Genomic DNA, 12,009 nt, shown 5'->3' with positions numbered 1-12,009 from the left:
CCCTACAGCAGCCCTTCATCCGACTCCAACACCCACAACCGATCTGCACCAGCCTCCTCTTTCCGCTGCCACCCAACCTGAAGACGGTAAATAATGACCACTGAGAAGAACGATTCCTCGGTGTGTGTGTGTGTGTGTGTGTGTGCGTGTGTGTGTGTGTGTGTGTGTGTGTGTGTGTGTGTGTGTGTCTTAAAGAACCCACGCATTTTCTTCACAGACTGCACACCAACTTCATTAAAGACAGCACTTATGACACTGATGCATGAATGAAGGAATGAGTCCCCTCATCCTTATATGAGCTGTGAAGGTGAAGCAGTTAGCAGAATAAACTCCAGCTAGCAATGCAAACTGGCTTTTTCTTGTTTTGGTTTTTCCTTATAAATGTATTTTTCCAGGTATTGTTTTTGTGTGTGTGTGTGTGTGTGTGTGTGTGTGTGTGTGTGTGTGTGTGTGTGTGTGTGTGTGTGTGTGTGTGTTATTTTAGCTTCTTTTTTTGTTTTTTGTTTTTTTTACAGCAGTTGATGAACCATTGTGGTTTATTTGTTATCCCCTTTTCCTATTTTCTCCCCTTTCTCTTTTTTCTTCTCTCTCAGCCTGTCAACTCTGGCTGTACAACGACATATGTATATGTATGGGGAAACTAACACAAATAAATAAATAAAATAAAAGGACAAACATTAAGGAGAGGAGCCTGTAGAGAATCTATAGAGCTCATCTTGGAAGAGTACATATGTCTGGCACAACAGTGCATTCAGATCACAGTTCTGGTTGCAAAATCACGTGACAGGCTTAGAAACCAAAACGTTGGGCTGCTCAAAAGACTCCCGCAGAGGGTGAAAGAGGACAACCCTGAGCAGGAGGGAATCTTCCTCCAATGCACAGTCCACCAGGAAGCACTGTGTAAATTCATATTGATGCTTGACCACATAGTGAAGGTCAAACAGGAGGTTATCTCATCTTTGGAGCTGCTTGAGAAAGCCTGACACAGACTGGCTTTGTCATTTAGCTTTTGCTGCAGACATACTGACACACATGAATGAGCTGTGCATGAAATGTACACAAATGTCAGAGCCTTCAAAACCAAACTGGCTTTATTCTCACAGCAAATGTCAAACAAGTCATTCGCTCAGTCCCCCACACTGGCTACGCTGAAAGAGGCCCCTCCACATGTGAAAAAATACAGGAAATCACTGGACGACCTGCATGGAGAATTCTGCGGTCGGTTCTATCATTTTGGAAAAATTGACAAGTCACTCCCACTCATGTCATGTCCCTTCACACAAGACCCTGAAACAGCACCACAGGAGCTGCAGTTGGAACTAATTGATCTCCAATGTGACACCGTTTCAGAGAAGTTCAACTCTCCCAAACTGGATGACTTTTATCTTCATTAAGCGCAACCAAATTTCCAAACATCCAGAAGATGGCACAGAGGATGCTGGTGTTGATTGGCTCTAAATATGTGTGTGTGAACAAACTAAAACCTTTACGCGGACGTGTAAAATTTTTCTTTGTTTGTTTGTTTAGCCTGTCATGTCTGGCAGTTTTTGCAATCAGAATGATGATCCAAATGCATTGTTGTACCAAATATATTTGCTTTTACAAGAAGAACCATAAGTTTTCTATAGGCTACGCTTGTTAATGTTTGTATTTTTATTTTATTTATTCATGCCAGGTCTGACAGGCAGGAAGGAAGGGGTAGGAAGAGAGAGAGAGAAAGGGGGAAAAAAAGGGAGAAGACAGAAAAAATAATATATAAAAAAATAATATATATATATATATATATATTAGGGATGTTCCTGGCAACTAATTTCTTAATTGACTAAGCAAGGAAAAAAAATTAGACTGACCAACTACTCTAAAACTAAGAAACAATCACATATCAAATTAAATTTTATGCTTGATAAATGGACAGTGTTAAAAGCTGTGTAAACAAAGGCATTTCACACTATTAATGGCGTTTTTCAATGATGAATCATACTTTAAATGCTGCTTAACTGTGCAGCACCGTGCATTATGAACAGTGCACATTACACTCCAAACAACGAAGAATAAAAACATAAAATCAGTTGATATAAATATATGAAAATGTGTTACTGCAAACGATGTTAAAGCATCATTGAATATGAGAAAATAACATCTGAAAAACAAATAAATTGTGTCTTAAAAGTGTGGCGCATCGTGCCGCACATTATGAATGATGCTTGTTGCTCTACAGTTCACGGTACTTGTGGCAGTATTGATGTCTCTTAATGAGCCTGCCATTCTTAGCCACTCAGTGGTGAGAGCTATTGTATATGAACAGCGCCTCTATCTGTCTCCTCCTCACTCTCAGCTGATTGTCATTTCCGGGCTTCCGGCCTCAGTCTCCCAGAATAGCAGAGCAGTACGCTCTTGGCACCCGTATAGGCTGCGTTAAGCAGATGTCCCGCTATGGTGAGTGTTTCCTCTCTTTCTGCGTAACGAATGGTGTTTCTGAGGCTTACGTTATTATGGTCACAGGTGAACATCAGCTAGTTGTTTGCATGGCGTTCTTCTCAGTGGATCCATGAGCCTGTTTGGAAGCAGGTAGGTGGGTTGTCAAATTGTCATATCTCGAGAATATTACAGTTGGCTGCCTTGTAATTGAATGTTTGTTAGATGCAGCGTCCTCCGGCTATCTTACCTAGAGCAACAACACTCTTCGCTCCCAGCTGACTGGAGTTGCTGCTGTCCTGTCTGTCTGTATCTGGAAGTCCCACAGGATCTTAGCTCTGTTATTCTCAACCACCCTTGGGGGCGTGTCCCATTTTGACCTCGGGACTTCCAGGTCATACTCGGCACAGATGTTCCTGTATACTATGCCGGCCACTTGGTTATCACGTTCCATGTATGTCCTGCCTGCTAGCATCTTGCACCCTGCTGTTATGTGCTGGATTGTCTCAGGGGCATCTCTGCACAGCCTGCACCTGGAGTCCTGCCTGGTGTGGTACACCCCAGCCTGATCTTGTACTCAGAGCTTGTTCTTGTGCTGCCATGATTAGTGCCTCTGTGCTGTCTGTCAGTCCAGCCTTGTCCAGCCATTGGTAGGATTTCTCTATGTCTGCCACTTCTTCTATCTGCCGGTGGTACATGCCGTGCAGAGGCCTGTCCTTCCATGATGGTTCCTGTTCTTCCTCTTCTTTCTCGAGTTTCTGCTGCCTGAGGTACTCGCTAAGCACATGATCCTTTGTGGCCATCTTCCTGATGTACTCATGGATCTTCATTGTTTCATCTAGGACAGTGGTTCTAACTTCCCTCCATGCTGCCTTGTTCTTAGCCTCTAGTCAGCACTTCCGTGGAGGGTACTGCTCCTTATTGCTGTTCATCTTATAGCTCAAGGATCACTGCTGCCATGGTATACAGGTGCTGGCCATAAAATTAGAATATGATGAAAAAGTTGGTTTATTTCAGTAATTCCATTTAAAAAGTGAAACTTGTATGTTATTTTCATTCATTACACACAGACTGATATATTTCAAATGTTTTTTTCTCTTAATTTTGATGATTATAACTGACAACTAATGAAAACCCCAAATTCAGTATCTCAGAAAATTAGAATATTATAGACCAATACAAAAAAAGGATTTTTAGAAATGTTGGCCAACTGAACAGTATGATCATGTACAGCACTCAATACTTAGTTGGGCTCCTTTTGCCTGGTTTACTGCAGCAATGCGGCGTGGCATGGAGTTGATCAGTCTGTGGCACTGCTCAGGTGTTATGAGAGCCCAGGTTGCTCTGATAGTGGCCTTCAGACCTATCTCATCTTCCTCTTCACAATACCTCATAGATTTTGAGTGTGGATGAGCAACAGTGCTTATCCACACTGCTGCCCCAAGGCCCTCAATGTCTGAGATGTAAATAAAATTGAGGAGCAGGCAGCAGTGAACAGCTAAGTGGGGCCACTTTGGCAGCTCCACCCACCAACCACTGTGTGACACACCTGCACCCCAAGGCCCTATGTGTACTATGACGTGTTGTGAGCCATATGATGTAATTAAAAAGGAGGGGTTGGACATCATGCAGCAGACCTCCTGATGACAAAAGTAAAAAAGCTCACTGACTTTGAACATGTAGGATTGTTGAGCTGCATAAGCAAGGCCTTTCACAACGTGCCATCGCTGCTGAGGTTGGATGCAGTAAGACAGTCATTTTGCATTTTTTTAAATGATCTTGAGGGTTATGGAACAAAAAAGTCAAGTGGTTGACCCAAAAAAATGTCACCAGCACTGAGCCGCAGGATCCGATTGGCTGTCCGTCAAGACACGGGATGAGCCTCTACCCAAATTAAGGCCATTACTGGTGCTGACTGCAGCCCAATAACCATCAGACGGCATCTGCGAGGGAAGGGCTTCAGAAACAAAAAACGTCTTCAAAGGCCACGTCTTCTTCAACGCCACAAAATTGCCCATTTGGACTTTGCAAGGGTGACCAAACATGGGACACTGAAAGGTGGAAGAAAGTTGTCTTCTCTGATGAGAAAATGTAACCTTGATGGTCCTGATGGCTTCCAACGTTACTGGCATGACAAGGAGATCCCACCTGAGATGTTTTCTACACAGCACAGTGGAGGGGGGGGGGGCACCATCATGATTTGTGGTGCATTTTCCTTCAGTGGAACAATGGAGCTTCAGGTTTTGCAGGGGCATCAAACAGCAGCTGGCTATGTGGACATGTTGCAGCGGGCGTCCCTCATGACTGAGGGTCCTCGTCTGTAAGATAAGATAAGATAAGATAGTGTTTATTTGTCACATGCACAGTTATACACAGTACAATGCACAGTGAAATGTATTTTGTACCTGCAACCTATATACACACACATATAAATAAGAATAAAAATAAAAAAAAAAAAAGTAATTCACACTATACACTATACACTATACTCTATATACTATACACTATACACACTTTTTAAATTATGATATTTACACTGTGCAATAATGATCCAGTTAGGGCTCAGAGTTGAGCAGACGGATGGCTTGTGGGTAAAAACTCTTCTTCAACCTTTCAGTCTTAGCCCTCAGGCAGCGGTAACGCCGGCCTGATGGGAGCAGGGAGAAGAGAGAGTGTCCGGGGTGGCTGGGCTGTTTTAGGATCTTCATGGCCCTCAGCCTGCACTGCTTGGTGTAAATGTCCTGCAGGTTGGGGAGGGTGGTTCTGATGGTCCGTTCAGCTGAACGAACCACCCTTTTTAGGGCCATGAAGTCCTGCTTGGTGCAGTTTCCCATCCAGGTGGTGATGCTCCCACGCATGATGCTCTCGATGGTGCAGGTGTAAAAGTTCCTGAGCACCTTGAGTGGGAGCTTGAAGTCTCTCAGCCGCCTGAGGAGGTAGAGACGCTGTCTGGCCTTCTTCACAGTGATGTTTATGTGATGAGTCCAGGACAGGTCCTGTGAGATGGTCACTCCCAGGTATTTGAAGGTGTCCACTCTTTCCACCTCAGCACCACTGATGACAAGTGGATGGTAGTCCCTCTGCTGCTTCCTGCTGAAGTCCACGATCAGTTCCTTCGTTTTGCTGACGTTGAGCAGGAGGTGGTTCTCCTGGCACCAGTTCTCCAGGCGGGAGACCTCTCTCCTGTAGGCTGTCTCCTCATTGTGAGAGATTAGTCCCACAACAGCAGTGTCGTCAGCAAACTTGATGATGACGTTGGACTCTGACGTGGCCTCGCAGTCATGGGTGTACAGTGAGTACAGCAGAGGGCTGAGTACACAGCCTTGGGGGGATCCAGTGTTGAGGGTGAGGGAGGATGAGGTGAGGTGACCCACTCGTACCACCTGTGGTCTGCTGGTCAGGAAGCTGTGAACCCACCTGCACAGGGATGGGCCCAGGCCCAGGTCCAGCAGCTTAGAGACCAGCCTGGAGGGAACTATGGTGTTGAATGCTGAGCTGTAATCTACAAACAGCACTCTCACATAGTTCCCCTTACCAGTGTCTATGTGTGAAAGGGTCTTGTGGAGGAGGAAGGATATGGCGTCATCTGTGGATCTGTCTGGCCGGTATGCAAACTGTAGTGGGTCGAGGGTGGTGGGCAGTGAGGAGGTGATGAATGTCTTGATGAGTCTCTCAAAACACTTCATCACCACAGAGGTGAGCGCTATGGGCCTGAAGTCATTGGGGCTGCTGGGGTGTGGTTTCTTTGGGACAGGGACTATGATGGACTTTTTAAAGCAGGTGGGAATCACACACAGTTTCAGTGAGAGGTTGAATATCACTGTAAACACAGGTGCCAGCTGGTCAGCGCAGGTCTTAAGGACACGTCCACTAATACCGTCTGGTCCAGCCGCTTTCCTGGTGTTTACACGTCTAAACGCCCTCCTCACGTCGCGCTCCGTCACAGTGAGTGTCTCCGCCCCTCCGGCCGGGAGCGCAGCGGGCTGTCGGCTTCCCGACTCAAAGCGCGCAAAGAAGATGTTGAGTTCATCAGCCAGAGAAGCGTCGGCACTCACCGGGTTTGTGTGTGGTGCTTTGTAGTCCGTGATGGTGCGTAGTCCCTGCCACAGTCCCCTGGGGTCAGACTGTTGTAGTTGCTGTTCCAGTCTGCGGCCGTAGCGATGTTTTGCCTCTTTCACCGCTCTGCGGACGTTGTATGATGCAACCTTGTAGTCCTCCATGTTCCCAGAGGCGAGGCCGGAGTTGTAGGCAACGGTGCGGGACCTCAGGGCGTCGCGGACAGATTTATCCACCCACGGCTTCTGGTTGGGAAAAGTCCTGATGGTCCTCCTAAGTGAAGTGTCTTCAACAACTTTCCCAATAAATCCCACAACAGTTTCCGTAAACTCCTCGATGTCTCCGCCCGCGCTGCTGCGAAACATGTCCCAGTCGGTTGAATCCAACGCACCCTGCAGAGCGGCCTCTGTTTGATCAGACCACCGTGTCACTTCTCTCACAGCAGGGGGTTCCTGCCTGAGCCGTTGTTTGTATTTCGGCATGAGAAGGACAGCGGTGTGGTCAGACTTCCCAAAAGGCGGAAGAGGCTTTGCTTTGTAGCCTTCTTTGAATGGAGAATAGCAGTGGTCTAGGGTCCTCTCTCCTCTGGTGGGGCAGTTGATGTGTTGAATCAACTCCGGTATCAGCTTTTTCAAGTTTGCACTGTTAAAGTCCCCGGCTACGATGAGAGCCGCATCACGCTGGTTAGCCTGATAGGTGGAAATAGCCTCATGTAGCTCGGATAGTGCAGTGTTTGTGTCCGCCTGAGGTGGAATATAGACGGCGCTGAAGATGACTGACGTAAACTCGCGGGGCAGGTAGTGGGGACGGCATTTCAGGGTTAGGAGCTCCAGGTTAGGTGAACATGATTGTTTCAGAAGGACAACATTCCTACTGTCACACCAGTTGTTATTAATCATTAGGCACACACCTCCTCCTCTTGATTTTCCAGACTCACTCGTTCTGTCCGTGCGATGAACACTGAAGAACTCCGACGGCTGTACGGCGTGGTCCGGTATGAGCGGAGTCAGCCATGTCTCCGTGAGACAGATGATGTTGCAGTCCCTTATGTCCCTCTGAAACTGTATCCTGGCCCTGAGTTCGTCCAGCTTGTTATCCAGTGACTGGACATTAGCCAACAGGATGCTCGGCAGTGGCGTTTGGTGCGCGCTGCGCCGCAGCCTCTCTCTTACGCCGGCTCTTTTCCCTCGGGGCCTTGTCCGTGACCTGGGGGCTCTGCGTCCTTTGTTTGAGCTGGCCCACTGGAAACGCTGGATCTCCCGAGGCCAAGTCGGGTCGGGAGAAAAAGGTGTCAGAATACAGCCAGAGTGCTGTATTCTGATATTAAAAAGAGTCTGTCTGTCATACGTGATATGACACAGAGCAGGCGGAATTATAAAGTCCAAAATTAGAGCTAAACCTAATATATACAAACAAAGCGTAGGAGCAGGTACGACGGCTGCTGACCTCACCGGCGCCATCTTGGATCACATGTAGTGTGTGGTAGTGACTGGGTTTTTCAACAGGACAATGCTGCAGTTCACAATGCCCGCCTGACAAAGGACTTCTTCCAGGAGAAGAACATCATTCTTTTGGACCATCCTGCATGTTCCCCTGATCTAAATCCCATTGAGAACATTTGGGGATGGATGGCGAGGGAAGTTTACAAAAATGGACATCAGTTTCAGACAATGGATGCCCTTTGTGAAGCCATCTTCAACACTTGGAGCAATATTCCCACTAGCCTCCTGGAAACACTGGCGTCAAGCAAGCAAACGATTGTTTGAAGTGATCAACAAGAATGGTGGAGCTGCTCATTACTGAGTCCTTTTTTTGACACTTTGATTTCTGTTTTGAGGGGGTTTTGGGGTTTTTTGAGCTATGGTCTTAAACTTTTGATCAGCTGAAAAAAATCATGTTTGAGTGTAAATGCAGTTTTCAATAAATTCCCTGCTCAAAAATTTTTGTCTCTTGCGCCAATTTCTTCTTTTAGCATTGTGAAGCTCTACTTAGAACCTTCTTAAGATCCAATAGTGCAAAATGCAAATTCTTGCAATTTTTTAACTGGTCTTAAGATTTTGATCAGGAGTGTATATCTGGATTGTTCCAAATGGGTGTCAGTTTACATGGGATAAGTGAAGACTTTGTTATTTTTAAAAATTCCCACCAGGCTGTCACAAACCTTTTATGTTAAGGCTTTTAAATCAGTTGTAATGTTTAATACTGGAGATAATGAAAGGTAAGTAAGAGATTTTTACTTTTCCATGGCGTGTTTGTTTTAAATCCAGCCATGGGCTGTCTAAAGAGCTTGATTTAATCCACCTTGAAACATACTGTAATCTATTGGCTAAGAAATAGTGATAATAGTCTCAAAGTTCTAGACCACCATTGCATTTTTGTTTTTGTAGACTCTTCAAACTTATTCTTGAGGTTTTATTTTTCCATAAAAATTTTGAAACGTTTGAGTCTAGAGACTTAAACTGTCATGACTCACAGGTAGGACTCAGGCGCAGGACACCAGAAAATGCTGCAGAACAGATTTTATTTCAGGATGTGCACAAAAGAAAACAAAGAGCTTGGGGGAGTCTGTGGCCGCTTAAACTTCAGGGTTCATGTGGCTTTGCTTGTTTGCATAATCCAATGGATCCTATGGAAATCAGTCAATGGCAAAAAGTCTGTGTTGGAGAAAAATGGTTAATCCGAGTATTTAGGAGTACCTGGCATTGACTGAGAGTCCTCCACTGGCTTATAACGCCACTCCATTAGGGAAATGAAGAGCAGGTGTGTCAGCTCAGTCACAAGGTGAGCCGTGGAACCATGGGTGGAGTCCAAAGGACCGCCTCCCTCTGCCACCGGCACACCTCCCCACAAAACCCACAACCTGCAACAAAAAAAAACACAAGCAAAGAAACACCAGCAGGCCAGAGTGCATTTGGAGAGCTGTGTAGTATTCTGATCCAGTTTATGAAGGATGAAGCAGTGCAGAACTGCTAATAAAAATTTCCAGTTAACCCGGTCAAATGCCTTCTCTGCATCTAAAGAGTGTGACTGTCATTTCTAATTTATTAATGGAACAGTAATCTATTACATTTATTAGTCTGCGTGTATTATTGGCTGAGTGCTGACCCTTGATAAAACCTGTTTGGTCCAGATGTTTTATGAGTGGAGGAATATTTTCTAATTTTCTGGCACGGACTTTGCAGATTATTTTAAGATCTACATTAATAAGAGAGACTGGGCGGTAGCTGGATGGGAGTGTGGGGTCTTTGCCTTATTTAAGAAGTAGGCTAATGCTAGCAGAGTTCATGTTTGGAGAGATTGTGTGATTGTTCTGAATTTGACAAAAGACAAGACAAGAGAACTTTGTCATCATACATACAATGAAATTAATCATTATACATACAATGAAATTGTGTCTTTTGTCCTGTCTCTCTCCCCTCAGCCCAACCGGTCTCAGCAGATGACCCCCCCCTCCCTGAGCCTGGTTCTGCTGGAGGTTTCTTCCTGTTAAAGGGAGTTTTTCCTTCCCACTGTCACCAAGTGCTGCTCATAGGGGGTCGTATTGACTGCTGGGTTTTCTCTGTAGGGTACTGTAGGGTCTTTCCCTTGCAATATAAAGCGATTTGAGGTTTACTGTGATTTGGCACTATATAAATAAAAATTAACTGAATTATTATGTGCCTAAATAAAATGAAACTTGAATCAAAATTATCTTTATGTTTTACTGCTGCCTATAAAGACATCTTTAAACAGGTCACAGCATCCAAATCCTAACATGCTTAGACTGGTGATTCGTGAGAACTGAGCCTTGATGAAAGAGGCTACAGCAAGAGCAGCACAGGAAATCCATCAGCAAATTTACCTTCGTGTCTGCATTTTACCTCTCACCTCATCTGTGCGCTTTGATCTGAACCGTAATAGTTACCCTTTAGTCAGCAGCTATGGACAAAAACACAAAACCCATGATCAGATGTGCTGCAAGAACTGCAATATTATTCGGCCAGTATGCAACTTTTCTTTGATCCATAAAAATACAAAATCATACATAAGCACAAGACCTTGTCAACTATACAGAACATTTCAGTATTAGTATGACTCAATTCATTGAATAATACAACAAATGCAGATGGACCCACACACACACACACACACACACACACACACTGAGTGTTTGGTTCTGAGGTGGGTTGGCTTTATAAAGGCCTAGCTGTAGCCAGAGGTGAGAGCTGTCCACGCTCATCTTTGTATTCATCACTGACTACCCCACCTCTACCCATCACAGATGCTTCCTCTCCAAAGAGACAGTTTTTCCACTCTTCTACTAAAATGTTTTATACAACAATTCATACAAGCACTTCTTTCTACACCTAAGTGCTTTCTATCTAACATTCACACGGCAGTGGATGCATCAGAGCAACTCAGGGTTCACTGTCTTGCCCAAGGATACTTTGGCATGTAGACTGGAGCAGCAGGGGATCTATCTATCCTGCAATCAGTGACTGTACTTAAATCCAACAACAACCAGCTGTTGCCATACTCTATGTGGTAGTTTCACTCAGGCTGTTTGTGAATCAGCTCCATGAGCCTGTACCTTAAAAATCATGACTTTCCTGCTTAGCTCTTCATCTTCCTAGTGAATCCAGTTTGAAGTGGGAGCTGGAGGACTATACCTTACCCTCTGTCCAACACCCTTTTGGGGAAATGGACTGGTTCTTACAGAGCACATTTCTACTCTACTTTGAGCACTCTATACTGTATGCCTCATTCACACAAGCACTTCTTAAGTGCTTTCTATCTAACATTAACACACATTCACACTCTGATGGTTGCATCGGAGAACAATCTGGGGTTTAATATCTTGCCTGAGGAATCCAGGAATTGAACCACCAACCTTCCAGTCAGTAAGTGACTTGCTCTACCCCCTGAGCTACAGCCACCCTAACAACACTGTTTTTGGAAACTTGGGGACCTAGAGCTGAACCTAGAGAAAGAAGAGAGAAATGAAACCAGTGTTGGGTAAAAACAAAGACTAAATACTAAATGCTCACCAGTACTAAACAAGCCTCCTTGGAGAGCCTCCTTTTTTATTAGATTTTTATCATTCTTTATACCCTACCCCCTGTATTTGTTATATTTTATTAGTTATTTTTATCTTATCTCTTATTCTTTATCTGCTGATACATTGAAATTTCCCCATCATGGGACTAATAAAGGGATTTCGTATCTTCTTATCTTAAATTTGCATAGGACTTTTTTGTACATGAACTGAGCTATTTACCTGTATTTCCTGTTAAGAGACAGTTCCAGAAGATTAACCTGTGATAGTGACTGAGTTTCTTGCCTCTGTTGTCTACCTGCTATACTTGGATCATGACTGTAAAGATTTTTGAGTTTGTTATATTTAGTGAACCTTTTCCCCGTGTGTTGTGCATTTGAGTCCTTTAGGTAAGTCTTGACAGAAAAATGTGGCCACTATGGGCTCAGCAGACAGATCCAGTCCAGAGTGCCATAATGACTATCTCCAAGTAGCACTCACTTCCACTGTAATGAAGTGCTTTG

This window comes from Archocentrus centrarchus, unplaced genomic scaffold (genome assembly GCF_007364275.1).
Source record: "Archocentrus centrarchus isolate MPI-CPG fArcCen1 unplaced genomic scaffold, fArcCen1 scaffold_44_ctg1, whole genome shotgun sequence".
Classification (NCBI taxonomy): Eukaryota; Metazoa; Chordata; class Actinopteri; order Cichliformes; family Cichlidae; genus Archocentrus; species Archocentrus centrarchus.
This window is presented reverse-complemented; position numbering follows the sequence as displayed.